The following is a 14468-nucleotide window of genomic DNA, read 5'->3' as shown; positions in this document are numbered from 1 at the left end:
TTCCTTCCCACACAAAGTTATGGTGATGGAATAACCAGGCCTTCTCAGAAGCTGAAAGCAAACTGAGGGTCAAAGTAGACCAGAGAAGCATCAAGTCAGCAGTCAGGGTCAAGGGAGGCCACGCCCAGCCCTCAGACAAGACTAGGCAACAAGGCCAGAGGTCAGTGTAACTGTTGACCAAAAATACTGGAAAATTCTAGCAGGCATTGTGGCGTATGCTTGTAATCCAGCTCCTCAGCAGGCTAAGGCAGAAGGATTACAAGTTCAAGTTCAAGGCCGGCCTTGGCAACTTAGCAAAACGCTGTATCAAAAATTTAAGAAGGGTGGGATGGGGTTGTAGCTCAGAGGTAGAATGATTCTGGGTTCCACCCCCAGTAATACAAAATGCATAAATATTAATTGTTTTAAAAATAAAAACTGTTGGAAAATCCTGACTCTTAAAATTCATCGACTCTTAGGCATGTGGCCCCCGAAGGTTAAGCAGTTTAGAACATATTTTTTCAGTGGACAACTATACAAAGAGAAAGATCACCGCCAAGAGGATTGCCTGCAACGAGCAACAGAAAGAACCACAAGCAGCAATATTGTCAGGGCTACATGAGAAAATGGAGCTCAGGAAAGCTCCATGGGTATGAGGTACAGCAGATAGATAAACAAAACTAGTAATAAGGTTACCTATTACAGAATAAGAAACAACCCCAAAACTTAACAGCTAAAATAACCTTACTATATAGTCATGATTCCCCAGATGGGACTGGGCTTGGTGAGAACAGCTTGTATCTGCTCCACACAGTGACATCTGGGTTGGCCAACTGAGGCTGGATGATCCACTTCCAAGATGGCTGACTTATACCCTGACCGGTGGAAGCTGCAGGTGGCTGGGTGCTCAGTTGGGCTTGTCAATTCTTCGGCATGTGGCTTCTTCCTATAGGTGTTACACCAGTGTTTCCCACAGCCTAGTGCTCTTTGGGCAGTTATGTGTAGGGAGACCCCCCAAAGTGCAAAAACAGAAGCTTTCAGGACTTCCTAAGGATAAGCCCTCAAACTGGCTCAGCACTACTTCTTCTGCATTCTATTAACAAAATCAAGTCATAGGGCTCGCCTGGGTTCCAGGAGAGGTGTCTACAGAAACGTGTGAACCCTGCCGAGGGAGGCATGTTTTGTTCACTGGGGTCCGCTAATGTAACAGACTACCACAAAGGGCCTCTTTCCACCGCTCTGAGGAATACTCTACACTCAGCTGTCTCAGCAGTGTAATTGCAATGCATATATAGACAAAATAAATAAAGTTAGTATTACATAAAAGTGAAAAGAATATAAATTTTAGCATAACAACAGCTCCAGCAACTGAAATTCAGTAAAATGGACCTGAATGTTAGATATTGAACTTTAACAGCCAACACGGGGGAGGGACTGCAGTTTCCCTGCAAACCCAGAGACTAGGACTTCAGGCTAAGCCAAGCAGGCCTTCAGCAGGGGACAGGGAGAATGCCTTGTCTTAGCATAGGTATCATCAAATGACCAAATGTTGAACTTAGACTAATAATTTGGTGCCTCATCAAAGTGCTTGAAGTCATTGCAGTGATTCAAGTAAGATTTCTGTAAATTTATATACTATTCTGCACATATTTCATGGTGGAAATACCCGTCTAGATATCTGAGGGAATTTGTGCGTGTGTGTGTGTGTGTGTGTGTGTGTGTGTGTGTTTTACATTTTTTAATCATAGTCTGAATTTCCTCCAAAATGTTTCTGTCTTGTAGTGTCAGTTCTCTTTCTTGTTAGAGGCATTCTTTAGATGCCTGGAATCCTTACTTTTGTGTTCCCGTTTAAATGCTCAGGAGTGTAACACTCATTAAAAACTGTGTGTGAGTTGTGTTCCCGGGCTGTGAATGGTACTGTAGCAGCTTCACAAGTTTTCAGTGTCGTTATCACAGGGGCTTTCCTTGTAGGTTGGTCAAATCCCAGGGACAGATCTGAAAGAGGAAGTCTGGGGGCTAAAAATACAGGAGCTGAGCAGAGAAGACTTGAGTTGTCAGCATGTGGCGGCATGTACTTCTCAGTGCGGTACCCATATTCCCAGGTGTGGGGCTTCCAGTTCATACAACTTTTTCTTTACTAGTCTTTTGAGAAGTGGCTGGGAGTGGGGTGGGGGACACTTCTTTCTAGTTTCCAAAATTTTGCAATTATTTTTTTGTTCCCTGCCCCCACCCTTTTTCATTCATTTAATGAGGCTTTGAGTAGGAGCTAAAGGAACTGTGTTTCACCTCCACCCACATAGTTGAGTAGAAACCCAGTATTCCTCACATTCACCAGCAATGGTTCTTTAGAAGGACAGGCTGCTAACTGCTCCAGGGATGGTTAAAAAAAAAGGTGAGATATCTGTGACTTTCAGCTCAGCATATCGCTCAGCAATTCAGCTCTGGTCCCAGACTTGCATCACTCTCTCAGCAAAACTTAGCCCTGTCAGATAACTGCATTTATCTCGCCTATGTGGCATTTCAGAGACTCGTTTGATAACAAGAATTCCCCTTGAGGGTTTGGTCCCTCCACTCTATCTCAAAGCATCTTTTGTCAGATGTATCTTCCAATCATAATGTACTATGAGTGGTTTTCTGACAACCACATTTGCCTTCATCTTATATTTCTGTTTATTGTTCCTTTGGTTTTTTTTTTTTTTTTTTTTGGCAGTGCTGGGGATTGAACCCAGGGCGTTGTGCTTGCAAGGCAAGCACTCTACCAACTGAGCTATCTCCCCAGCCCAAGATGTTTTTAATGAAGTCCTTTAAGGAATGCATTGGGTAAATCCCAGGGACAAGGGGTATGTTTTCTGATCTTCCACAACTAGTTAGTGCTTTCTTACCTCCTCAATGAAACAAGAGTGACAAGGCTGCCCTGATCGTTTCTACAAGTAGCTGAACAGGTGAGTGAGATGACACCTGCTAAACCCTGGGTTTCCGAGAATCCAGAATGAGCTCACTGCTGAACCTGGGCTATCAGGGCATGAGGACAGCCCTGGAGCAGCGGGAGAAGAGACTATTTATGCAGTCCACACTCAGACCCTTGCAGTCTGGTTACCAGATTTCAAGGGACTGAAATACCAAGGCTTCGCCTCTTACCAGGTTTGAGGGAAGCTTTAGAAAAAAACTATACAGAGCATTTTACAGTTATTCGTACAGGGGAGAAAAAGACCTGTTTTCTAAGTCCTCTTTTATTTAAGTCTCTGATACCTAAAAAACAAATCTCTCAAAGAAATAGAGTCTGAAATTTCAAGAGTCTGAGAGAAGAGGTGCTTCTGAACTGTTGGGGGAAAATGAACTCAAGGAGTGGAAGTAAAGGTAATTTCTATTTCAGAAAGGAGCAAGGGACCAATTTACAGATGCCTGGTTCTATGCCAACATTTGGATTTATAAGTATTCTTTCATTAAATCCCCATAACAACCTTGTCAAGTGCTCATTATTATTGTTTCCATGGTTCAGTTAAGAAAATAAGAGACTGGGAGGCTGACCCAGCATCACTGAGCAGGAGGGTGGCCACGCTGAGTGGTGGGTGACTCCCCTGGTCCAGCAGGAGAATCCTGGCTGTCGGCCTCCAGTCTATTATGAGGTCCATCGATCTACTTGAATCAAGCTCCTCCCACCACATGATTGAGTTGGATTTCTGGGGCTGACAAGGGGAGGAGAAGATTGACACCAACTGTGTGCCAGACGCTGGACAATGAGTTTGCTAGCAGAAGACAGTGGACTCATTTAGAGATGGCTGGTACCAAGTTCCCCCACATCACGGAATTTAGCAAATATCAGTTCTCGAATGTCTTTTTCCTTCCCACTGACATCTCCGTCTTTTTTCACCCTACCCCACTTCTATGCCCCATGACCCAAGCATGAACATTTTATTGGGTTTCCTGTGTTCACTCTAGCATTGAAAGATAACACAATGCTATTTTAAAGGACTTGTCTGTTGTTTCTCCCCCCTTAAAAAATGTTCTTCCGACTGTATCTGTCCTACTGACCACTGCCCATGTCTCTTCCCCCACTTCCAGCATCCCTCCCCAGAGGGTCACCTCGCTGCCATTCTCACCGTCAGCCATCTCCCCTCCCATTTTCCATTAATGATCTCTCTCTCTCTCTCTGACTTCTCAGTATTTCTGGCACCTACATTCCCTCCCCGGCTCACCTTGTTCACACCTGGCTTTCCACGCCCTTGTTTTGGACACAATTTCTCCCCTGGACTCCAGACTCGTAAATTCAACTGCCTCCACAACACGTGGATGTCTAGCAAGCATCTCAAATACCACACATGCAACACAGTACTCCTGATGTCCCTACCACTGCCAAACCTGCTTCACCCACACACAACCTCCCCCAGCTGAACTGACATCAAGCCTTTCCTTCTCATTACTCAGGTTAAAAATCTTAGCATCATTGTTGGCTCCTTCCTCTCTTCTGCTCACATCCCACACCTAATGTGTCAGGCCCATTGGCCTAATCTTCAAAATGGAGCCTCAGTTCAAGCACTTCTCACCACCTGACTGAGGCAGCCCTGTGTGGTATCGTCATCTTCTCTCTCCTGGATTATGGCAATCACCTCCTAACAGGTTTCCCTGTTTCTATTTTTAACCCCTAAATTCTATTCTCAACACAAAAGTCAAAGCACTCATTAAAAAAAAAAAAATCCACCCAGGTTAATCCTCTTCAAAGCTCTGCAGTGACTCCCCACATAGCCCAGGTCTTCTAAAGCTTCTGCTTTCCCACCTCCGATCACTCAGCTCCAGCCCCCAGGCCATCTTGATGCTCCTGGAATCTGCCAGTCACACTCCCACCTTGGCATTTGTTAGCTGGACATTGTTTTCATTGGTAATTCCTTCACTTCCTTAACTCTTCCTTAACTTTCTCAATGAGACCAACCTAACCACTCAATGCACACCTCAGCCTCCTTACTTGGCAGTATTTATTTTCCTATAGCACTCAACCTGTTTTCAGGTTGTTGTTTATAGTCTCTTCCCTCTAGAGTATAAGTTCATGATGGCCGAGAGCAGTGTGTTCTGTTGCTTAGAGTCTTGCTTCACCGTGGAGGCTGCTCTTGAACTTACAATCCTCCTGCCTCAGACTCAGTCTCCTGAGTCACTAAGATCACAGGCATGCACCACCATGCCCAGATGTTCAGTATTGTTTTGAAGTTTTACAGTTTGGTATTGATTAGCTGATATAAGAAAAGAATCTTCAAAAAATACTTAACATAGGATAAACATTCAATAATTTTAGCCAAATCAATGGTAAAATCATTTATTTGTGGTATTTATTTTTGATAATTTAGTGGAAATCTCAGCTTTCATATCCATAGGTATGCAACTAGGAATATATAATAGAATACTTAATATATAATAGAGCACTTAGTACTATCTCAAAACCCCAGCACAGCAGCTTCTGTAACTGACTTAAGGCTCAGAGATAGTTCAAAGATAGGGGTTTCTGAAATGTGGGCTCACTAGGACTGAGTGAACAAGCAGTTTGTAGAGTGACATGGAACCGAAACGCATTGAGGAACGACAGAACTGAACCCAAAACTGCGATTCTTACATCAGTGCTAGGTGAAGAGAGCTGGAAAAGAGGGTATGGGAAGTTATCTCCGCAGATTACTAAGCATTGCTCAGATAGGGCTGGAGTCACAGTCAGTTAAAACCAAAGCCTTCAATAATGCCGAATGCTGTGCAGATGGAAAACAAGAAAGCATCAAAGAGAGTCTCACTGGTAGGAAAGCGTTCAAAGTCCAAGCTTGTGAACAAATCATTTCCCTCCTTCTCGCAGCAGACAACAGCTTCTCTCTTATCTCTGTTGTCAAGCTTGGAGATGTTTTCCATGTGAGTCTTCCCAATCCCTAGAAGCCTGGTTTTCTCCAAGTCACTCTTCCCATGGCGTTTTCTAAACACAGTGTGGATTTGATCCGAATGACACTGGATCCTGCCTCAAGTACACAGAGGGACGTTGTCCTTGGGACATTGAAGGGGAGCAGATATCAGCTGCAGGTCATCTCTGCTTGACTATTTCTCTCCACCAAATGACTTAGGAAATAGCTCTGAATCTTTGGTAGGAAACTTTCAGAGCCCAGAAATTATTGGAACACCTCCTGGTGTTGTTATTTGTACAGTGAGCTCCAGAACAACAAGAGTAACCCTGATCTGCCAATCATTCAGCTGAATGAATGACTCTCGCTAGACTTTTCCCTGAGAACATGAATCAAAGACCTGGTAATTTCTGCATAGGGCAGGCTCAAAGAGTCAAGCAAGTTTGGGGTAGGACATCATGTTCTTAAAAGATTTTCTTCCATAACTGATGTGAGGTATTGTTTATATAGCTTGGTCTTCAGAAAAGTTCTAAAATCCACAGGGCAGAATCAAAAGGAATAAAATATCCAACTACAAGTTTAATGATAAAACAAATTGTCATTTGAAATTTGTTGCCAAGAGATTAGACATTCTAAAAGTTCTATGGATTTCTATGTTTCTGAATAACTAAATAATAGAAAATAATAATCTTTATTTGGTAGAAAAATAATTGTGTAATGGTACAATAGAATTCCCTAGCCTTTGTTAACTCAACATACCATTATCTTTATTTATCTAAACATTTTATTTTAAAATAACTTTATAAACTGCAACAATATTGATAATATGAATAATAATAATAATCTTTCTTATGTATCCTTTGCCTAGCTGTTCCTAATGTTAAATCTTACATTACTGTAGTGCAATAATAAAATCCAAGAAATTTATATTCATTCAAATTTTGCCAGTTTGTTGCTGATGTCCTTTTTTCCATTTCAAGATTTAATTCAGCATCTCATATTATTTGGGTGTCCTGACTTCTTTTTTTTATTTTTTATTTGTTCTAATTAGTTATATATGACAGTAGAATGCATTTATGCACTTTGATATATCATACATAAATGGGGTACAACTTTTCCTTTTTCTGATTGTTCATGTTGTAGAATCACATCAGTCATGCAGTCATATATGTACATAAGATAATAATGTCTATTTCATTCTACTATCCTACCAATCCCCATACCCCCATCACTCCCCTCTACCTAATCTAAAGTAACTCTATTCTTCCCTAGCATCTTCCCCCACTTATTGTGAATTAGCATCCACAAATCAGAGAAATCATTTGGCCTTTTTTTTTTTTTTTGGGCGGGGGGGTTGGCTTATTTCATTTAGCATGATATTCTCCAGCTAATCCATTTACCAGCAAATGGCATAATTTCACTCTTCTTTAAGGGTAATATTCCATTGTGTATATGTATCACATTTTTAAAAATCCATTCATCTGTTGAAGGGCACCTAGATTGGTTCAACTATTGTGAATTGAGCTGCTATAAACCACGTGGCCATGTCACTATAGTATGCTGATCTTAAGTCCTTTGAATATGAACCCAGAAGTGGGATAGCTGGGTCAAGCGGTGGTTCCATTCCAAGTTTTCTGAGGAATCTCCATACTGCTTTCCATAGTGGTTGCACAAATTTGCATTCCCACCAGCAATGTATGACTGTAACTTCTCCTCCAATCAGTAATAGTTCCTGAATCTTTCTTTGTCTTTCATGATTTTTAGCTTTCGAAGGAGTGTTGGTGTTGTTTTGTAGACTATCCCTCAACTTGGCTCTGTGACTGTTTTCATCATTAGATTGAGATTTCAGGCAGGAACACTACAGAAGTGATGTGTTCTTCTCAGTCCATCTTTTCAAGGGGTCCACAATGTAAATGGTCATTTGGATAAGGCATATGCACCAACATTTTACCTTGTGAAAATACTAATTTCCTTGTGTGATTAATAGATATCCTTGGGAGACTACTTTGGTACTATGAATTATCCTGCTTATCTCAATCTTTTGCCCAAAAATTTTAGCACCATTGATGAATCTTGCCACCTCTTTCAGTATTCACCTAATGGTGAGTTTTCTATTTCCTTCATTCCTTTGACATTTTCAAATTGGAATTCTTCTGTAAAGCAGATACCATTTTCTTTGAGGCAGGTGAATCTAGATGAATAACTTCAGAGTTAAACTGGTCTCTGTTCGAATCCGAATTATCCAACTTTCTAGGCTATATGTTCACTAAGTCAATTCTATAAGCATCATCATCAAAATTAATGCTTGCTTCCATGCTTTTATAATTAGGTCAAAATGGATTCTACTGTCATGTATAACTGAAAAGAATCAATAAGAAAAATATTTAAAAATTAACACTTGCCTGCTGTAGAACACTTCTTTAGCTTGGTTTTGAATAGTTAAAGCAACAAAATTCCAGAGCTGTTCTTTATATGTTTGTGCCCAGGCTTCTTCCACCAAGAGATGGAGTGGAGACCACTCTTCTTTCTAGCCTGACTCTCAATATGCTGTGATACCAAGGACACGGCTCCTTCCCTCCCTTCCTATACATTGCTGCTAAACTTTGCATGACCAGAGAGTCCGGTGCAACCAAGCGTCCCAAGTAGACTTTGACATCTGTCTTTACAATGCAGGTAGTAATAACCTGTGGTCATTTGGGTAAGTATCTATTAATTATTATTAATATTAGAACATTAAGAAGTTAAGAAGGAGGTTTGGTTGCTCATGGAATACATTCTGCTTTACCATAGACATTTTTCCTACCAGAAATGTGGAAAACAGGTTTCACTCAATGCCTGGTAATTGTCACCATGACCCTGTTTATTACTTGATACATTTTGAGGGTAGGGGAAGAGATACATTTCACATTAAGATCTCTCAATGACAGCTTAAAATTTCAAACTTCAGTCACATTTCTACTTTTAATCAGTTATTTTCTGGTCTTTTCCACTTAATGAAACAGTAGGTCTCTTCCAACCTAGGAAAAGGAGCATCCTCTGTGGTCACCCCTGCTCAGCAGTTTGTCTATCTATACATAATTCAGCAGATTTAATTTTAATTTAGTTTAATTTTTTCAGATATGTCAAAACACCCATTTATTCATATGATCCCTTCCTCTGCCTGATTACTGCCATAAATGGACTTTACTTTCCAAGCCAAAACTGATAAAAAGTGACTTTGAAAAATTCCTGGCCAGGACATTCCATGAGCTCTGTTTTGTAGTCCACTGACTGAATTCCGGTTACTGACTGGAGGGATCTAGCTGAACTGCCGTCAGTGTTTTGTTGCAAGTAGCTTATGACTAATCATACCTACAGCACCAAAGTTCAAGAGTGATTTGATTTTCAAGTCAAATCAAGTAGGTTTTAAGTTAAACCTTTGTTAACATCATTTGCATTCAAATTTGAAACATTTTCTTTCAAGGCAAAATGATACCTAGAACTAAGACAAACCTGTAAAGCCTACAGCCTTTCTTATCTTTTTAACAACAGAAATATTCTGCAGGGGAGCCTCACCCCATGAGCATCACCTTCTCTGTCTCTTCAGTATGGCCACTGTAAGGGGACATGGACTTTTGCATGCTTCCACATATATGTTACTTATGGGAATTCAACCATATGCACTTGGAGTACATTAGATTATTGATTAAAAATATTTCATCTCCACACCTCAACATGGGAGGATACTTCTCAGCCCCACTGACATTGGGTTTGACCCTACCATTTACTTTGGCTTCATGATAAACAGGATATATTATAGACTTCCCATCCTTGACTTTAATTTTAGCAATATTACTTGCTTTGATCAATGAGTTGTTAGCAGACGTGATGCAGTAAGAGGCCTGAAATATCCTAGCACACTTGAGCTCGCCTCGGGTGCCTCTGTTGTTGCCATGAGAAGCTGCTGCCCTTTCAGCCTGGGTCCCAGAAGAGACTTGTGTGAAGCAGACCTGAACTCATCCTTTTACAGGGTGTCAAGGCCAGGAGAACCTGCAGCTTGAAGAAGCTTCGCCCCCCAGGATCCCGCCTCCGTCGGCCTGACCCTGGTGAACCTGCTGAGACATGCCTGAGAATGTGTGATAGTTCTCAGAAGCCAGAGTTTTGGCATGCTTTGCTATGTGGTGATGGCTGGCTGATAGTTGTTCTAAAAGAAAAGAAAAAGAAGCATCTCTATTAAGGACAGTGAATGAGTGAGCCCCTGGGTATCAAATGGGAGTCCTTGAACCTGTCCTTCTTCACAGGCCTGAAGTCCCAAAGGCATCCCCCAAGCAGGTATCAACCCCCAGGAGTAACTTAAGTATTTAAAGAGAAATGTCCTTCCTGTGACTGGTTCCTTTAAAGAAAGTCACAGGTGGAGATACAAACCATCAACACTACACTTTATGAAAAATCAAAATAAAAAAGACTTTCAACAGAAAGTTTGGCTCTGTGCAATTTTGTCATAATCATTGACCTTAGGAAAAAGCCCAACAGAACCTACAATTCCACCAGTTGCCTCTTGAAAAACCACATACGTAGACAATTTTGGGAATCAGAAAAAAGGCCACTGAAAAGAAAAATATGCTTTCACTTGTTTCCTGTGTGGATAACTGTTTCTGATTAAAGTATTTCAGGAATGGGGGCAGACCCTAAGGAGGAATGCCTGGCAGTGAATTCTCCACACAGTGCCAGCACAATTATAGCACTGATCATTGTTTGAAGACCACTTAATATTCATATAATGCACATGACTGAGTTTCATTCTTACTATAATGGTGAGCAATAACTGTTGTTGTCTTTATTTATTTTATAAACATGGAAATGGAAGTTCAGCAAGGTGGAAGGTTTTATCTGAAGTCGCACAGCCAAGATGAGCTGGTGCTCAAAGCCGGGTCTTCTGGCTCACATCACACCACAAACGAAAACAAGTGAAATACGGCCCAGATTAGGAAGCAAAGGATCTTCATAGTTTGAAACACCAGTTGAGTTAAATGATTAAAAATAAAGACTTATTAGATCGGAAGTTCTCAGTCAAGAACAGTCCAAATTCTTCCAAGTGGAAATGAAAACCATGTGGAGTCAGAGGCTCAACGACAGAAGTACAAGCTGCAATCCCAAAACAAACACACACGAAACAGCAAAGGAGATTTCCAGCAGAGCTCCTTTGCAGAAGGGTGACACTTTGCCATAAATTTTATAGTGAGAAAAAGAGCATGACATTTTTAAAAAGTTTTTACAGTTCTCCATCCAAACTCTGACTTCCTCATCTAGTGTGACGACGGCAAATGTCTGCGTGTGTCTTCACACCATTACGTCCTTTTCTTCCAAAGCTGCCACAGAATTTGAAAGTTCTCCTTGGTTAATCACACTCTGCTTACACGTGTGCCTACGAGTCTCCTACTATGAATCTGTTCGTTTGTGACGTGTACCCAAGTTGCCTGTATGTGTACATGTGATTACTATCCCTTTAATACACCTGGGATTTTAAGTGATGTCAATATAGGAATGATTATCAACTCCTTGGCTGTGGGTGCTCAGTTTGCATGCAACAGAAAGTAGGGGAACGTATACACAGTTTATCAATGGTAATGAGTTCAGAACCTGGAAGATGAAAGCAACTCTCAGTTTGCCTGTACTTGCAAGAGACCCATAGCTGGGAAGCCAAATTGTTCAATGTTTTCCTTCTAGACTTTCTATTCAAGCAGTGGTGACAAGCATAGGAAATGTGACAAAGCCAGTCTTCAAACAAGCCCTTACTCAGTCATGTAAGAACAAAGGGACAGTCAATGATATCAAAGGGCAACTCATTTAAAACAGATAAAAGAAAATGTATTGTTTTTTAATCCACTACATAATTAACTTACGAATTTGCTGTGCAGGAAATTGTTGAGGCAAGTAATTTGATATAATTTTTTTTAAGAAAAGGATTGACTAAGAATACAATCCATTTCTGCCCTGGTGGGGGTTGGGCATGAGAAGGGTAAGGTATCTTTGTTTATAGTGAATCACCATCTGTGTCCAGAAGTTCCTCTTTTGGTCAGTATTTCAAGTTGAATAGCAATATTGACAAGGAGGGGTTGAGATTACCATGTTAGAAAACCTCAGAAGGTACAAAACCTGGACAGTGGGATGAGGCCAGAGTCGTCTATTCTGCTGCTGTTCCTTGCTGTGGAGCTCTATGCACAACAGAAATCCGAAAGCCATTTTCCAGTAACAAGAGACTTTGGAAGAGAGGAAAACAGGTGGGATTTCCTTTTTCTGTTTCTAATGGGAATAATGATAGGTACACATTTCCAGATATGACAGGTACAGGGGAACCCCCTGCAACCTGCTGGAGACTGTCCAGCCCCCATCAGCTCCTTCTCCTGTCCCTATTCAGGACTGGAAATTGCAAGTGGCAATGCAGATGCCAGAGGCAAGTGAGTGGAGAAGCTGATGGTGGCACCATAAGCAGAGAAACAGAAAACCACCTCCTCCCCAAATCTAGACTTTCTGTGACCGTGGACAAGGTCAACCAATAAGGATTCAAAGTGAAGTGTGCATATGTGTATGTGTCTGCACATTTACAGTCATATTAATCTGCCTGATTCCACCAAAGTTGAAGCAATTGAATAAAATATGGTTTAAGGTGTCTGCAGTCTCATCCAGAGAAAGACCTATAAATGCAGCCCTGCCATTCAAGGAAGAATAGGGGGAGTGCTCAAGGAGAATCATTGACTACCGCAGATATTTGAAGAGAAAGGCAGCATCCCTGAAGATCAAAACAGGCTTCCTGGAACAGACAACGTTTGGGCTGAGCAGAGCACGAATCAAATTTGAATAGGAAGGACAAAGCAAAGGGAACCACACTTGGAAGAAGGGCAAAAACAGGATGAAGAAAGAAAAGGACAAGATGGTTTGAGGCATCGTGGTTGCAGCTCAGATCTGTATCTGGTAGTATTAAGAAGCCAGTGCAGACAGTGGGTTCTGGAACAAGACTCTTTGGAATTATATCTTGGGCAAATAACTTCACCACTCTGTAGCAGACACTGCCAATGCTCATACCCCCTCGGGATAGAAGTATTATCCCAGAAAACTTCCTTGCCTCTACCTAAGGTTATGTGGCTGATAGCCTGTGCTTGGCTTGTGGGACGAGCAGGTACAAATGCTACGGAGTTAACCTCTCAAGAGCCACCCAACCAAGAAGAGATGAGTTGGTAGAAACTAGCCCAGCTCCCTGGTTCACAGTGCAGAGCTCAGTTCTACCGGGTCTTGGGAGGTCTGCAGCTGCACTGAGCCCCACAATGGCGATACTCATCACACTGTTGACCCTCTTTCCTTGCTATGGATTAGCACAGCCCCACCCTCTTCACTGGGCTTCCTGGTACCTAAGTTTTTGCCTAGTGGTTTGATTTTGAAGAAACCCAAACTAAGATAGTAATTAATCTTCAGTTTCATCATCTGTTAAATGGGGATAATAGTGCCATCCTAAATAATCATAAGAAATAGATATGACAATGGATATAAAGAACACAGCAGGTGTCTGACGCAATAATTAAGTGCTTCATAAACATTGGCTATTCAATGACTAGGATTCAGGATCTATCTACCTGTCTTATAGAGTAGGAACTGCTGAAAATTTTTAGGTAAAGGCATGCTTTGAGGACACTACCACAGCCTTCTTTGAAGGACTCTGGTCTTTGTAGAATCCTGGCCTTCATTGTAGGATGGAACGGTGGAGCTCTCTAATGTTCCCAATCAATTTCTGCACTTGGTCTGCATGAGAGGGTTACATTTTTCTGCCACGTGACTGATTCTGGCCAATGGTGAGTGGAACTTAATGTGTCACACATTTATTGGTATAATATTCTCCTGTTTCACCCTTTCTCCTACATCAGGAACTAACAAAATTCTAAGTCATGTAGCTTGGGTCATAGACTGAAGATGCTTCAGAGCTCAGTATTCTATAATCTAATATCCAGGTAGCATAAACTATCAGCAACTTTTATTTCAACCCACTCAAATTCTGTGGCTATTTGTTACTGCAGCATTACCTATATCACCCTGACTAATACATACAGGTAAAAATGAGAAAGATGGAAGGCAAGTTAGTTAGGATTCAATTGCAGTAAAAAGGGTCTGAAGTAAACCTGGAAACTGAAATGCAAGGGAGAAAAATGAAAGAGCAGTTTCCAAGGAAGAAGAATCAGCAAGAAAGTAGAGGATAAAAGAAAAGGAAGTAAAAGCAACTCCAAGGGTTCAAACTTGGAAAACTGGAAGGAAGAGGGTCCCATTAAAAAAAAAAAAAAAGATAAATCAGAATAAGGGTGGCAGTTAGAGAGATGTGGGTATAAGAAGTGAGTTCAATGAGCTTCTACTTCCAACCAGCAAGAGAAGACTTCCTACTTCCCCTGCCCACACAGGGCAGGGATTGGAGATTGAAACTGAGATTAGTCACAAAGGAGCTTGCTGGGGCTACCTTCATAACATACGTTGGGATCACAGACCCAGCTACAGGGCTTGAAAGTGGGGACTGTCCCCAGGGCCCCTGCCTTATACGCAGTTCCTCCAACCACCCACAGCTGCTCCAGTTGAAGAAATCACACACATCTGCTCTACACAACCCAG

General features: G+C 41.5%; 1 protein-coding gene across 3 annotated transcripts in view; it reads right to left on the bottom strand.

Annotated features, from left to right (window-relative positions):
* Positions 1-14468, bottom strand: part of Egflam (EGF like, fibronectin type III and laminin G domains) — a 172031-nt gene that overhangs the window by 134462 nt on the left and 23101 nt on the right. The window lies entirely within an intron of this gene.

The sequence above is a fragment of the Sciurus carolinensis genome, chromosome 6, assembly GCF_902686445.1.
Source record: "Sciurus carolinensis chromosome 6, mSciCar1.2, whole genome shotgun sequence".
Taxonomy (NCBI): Eukaryota; Metazoa; Chordata; class Mammalia; order Rodentia; family Sciuridae; genus Sciurus; species Sciurus carolinensis.
The sequence above is the reverse complement of the archived record's forward strand: the minus strand, read 5'-3'. Positions and strand labels throughout refer to the sequence as shown.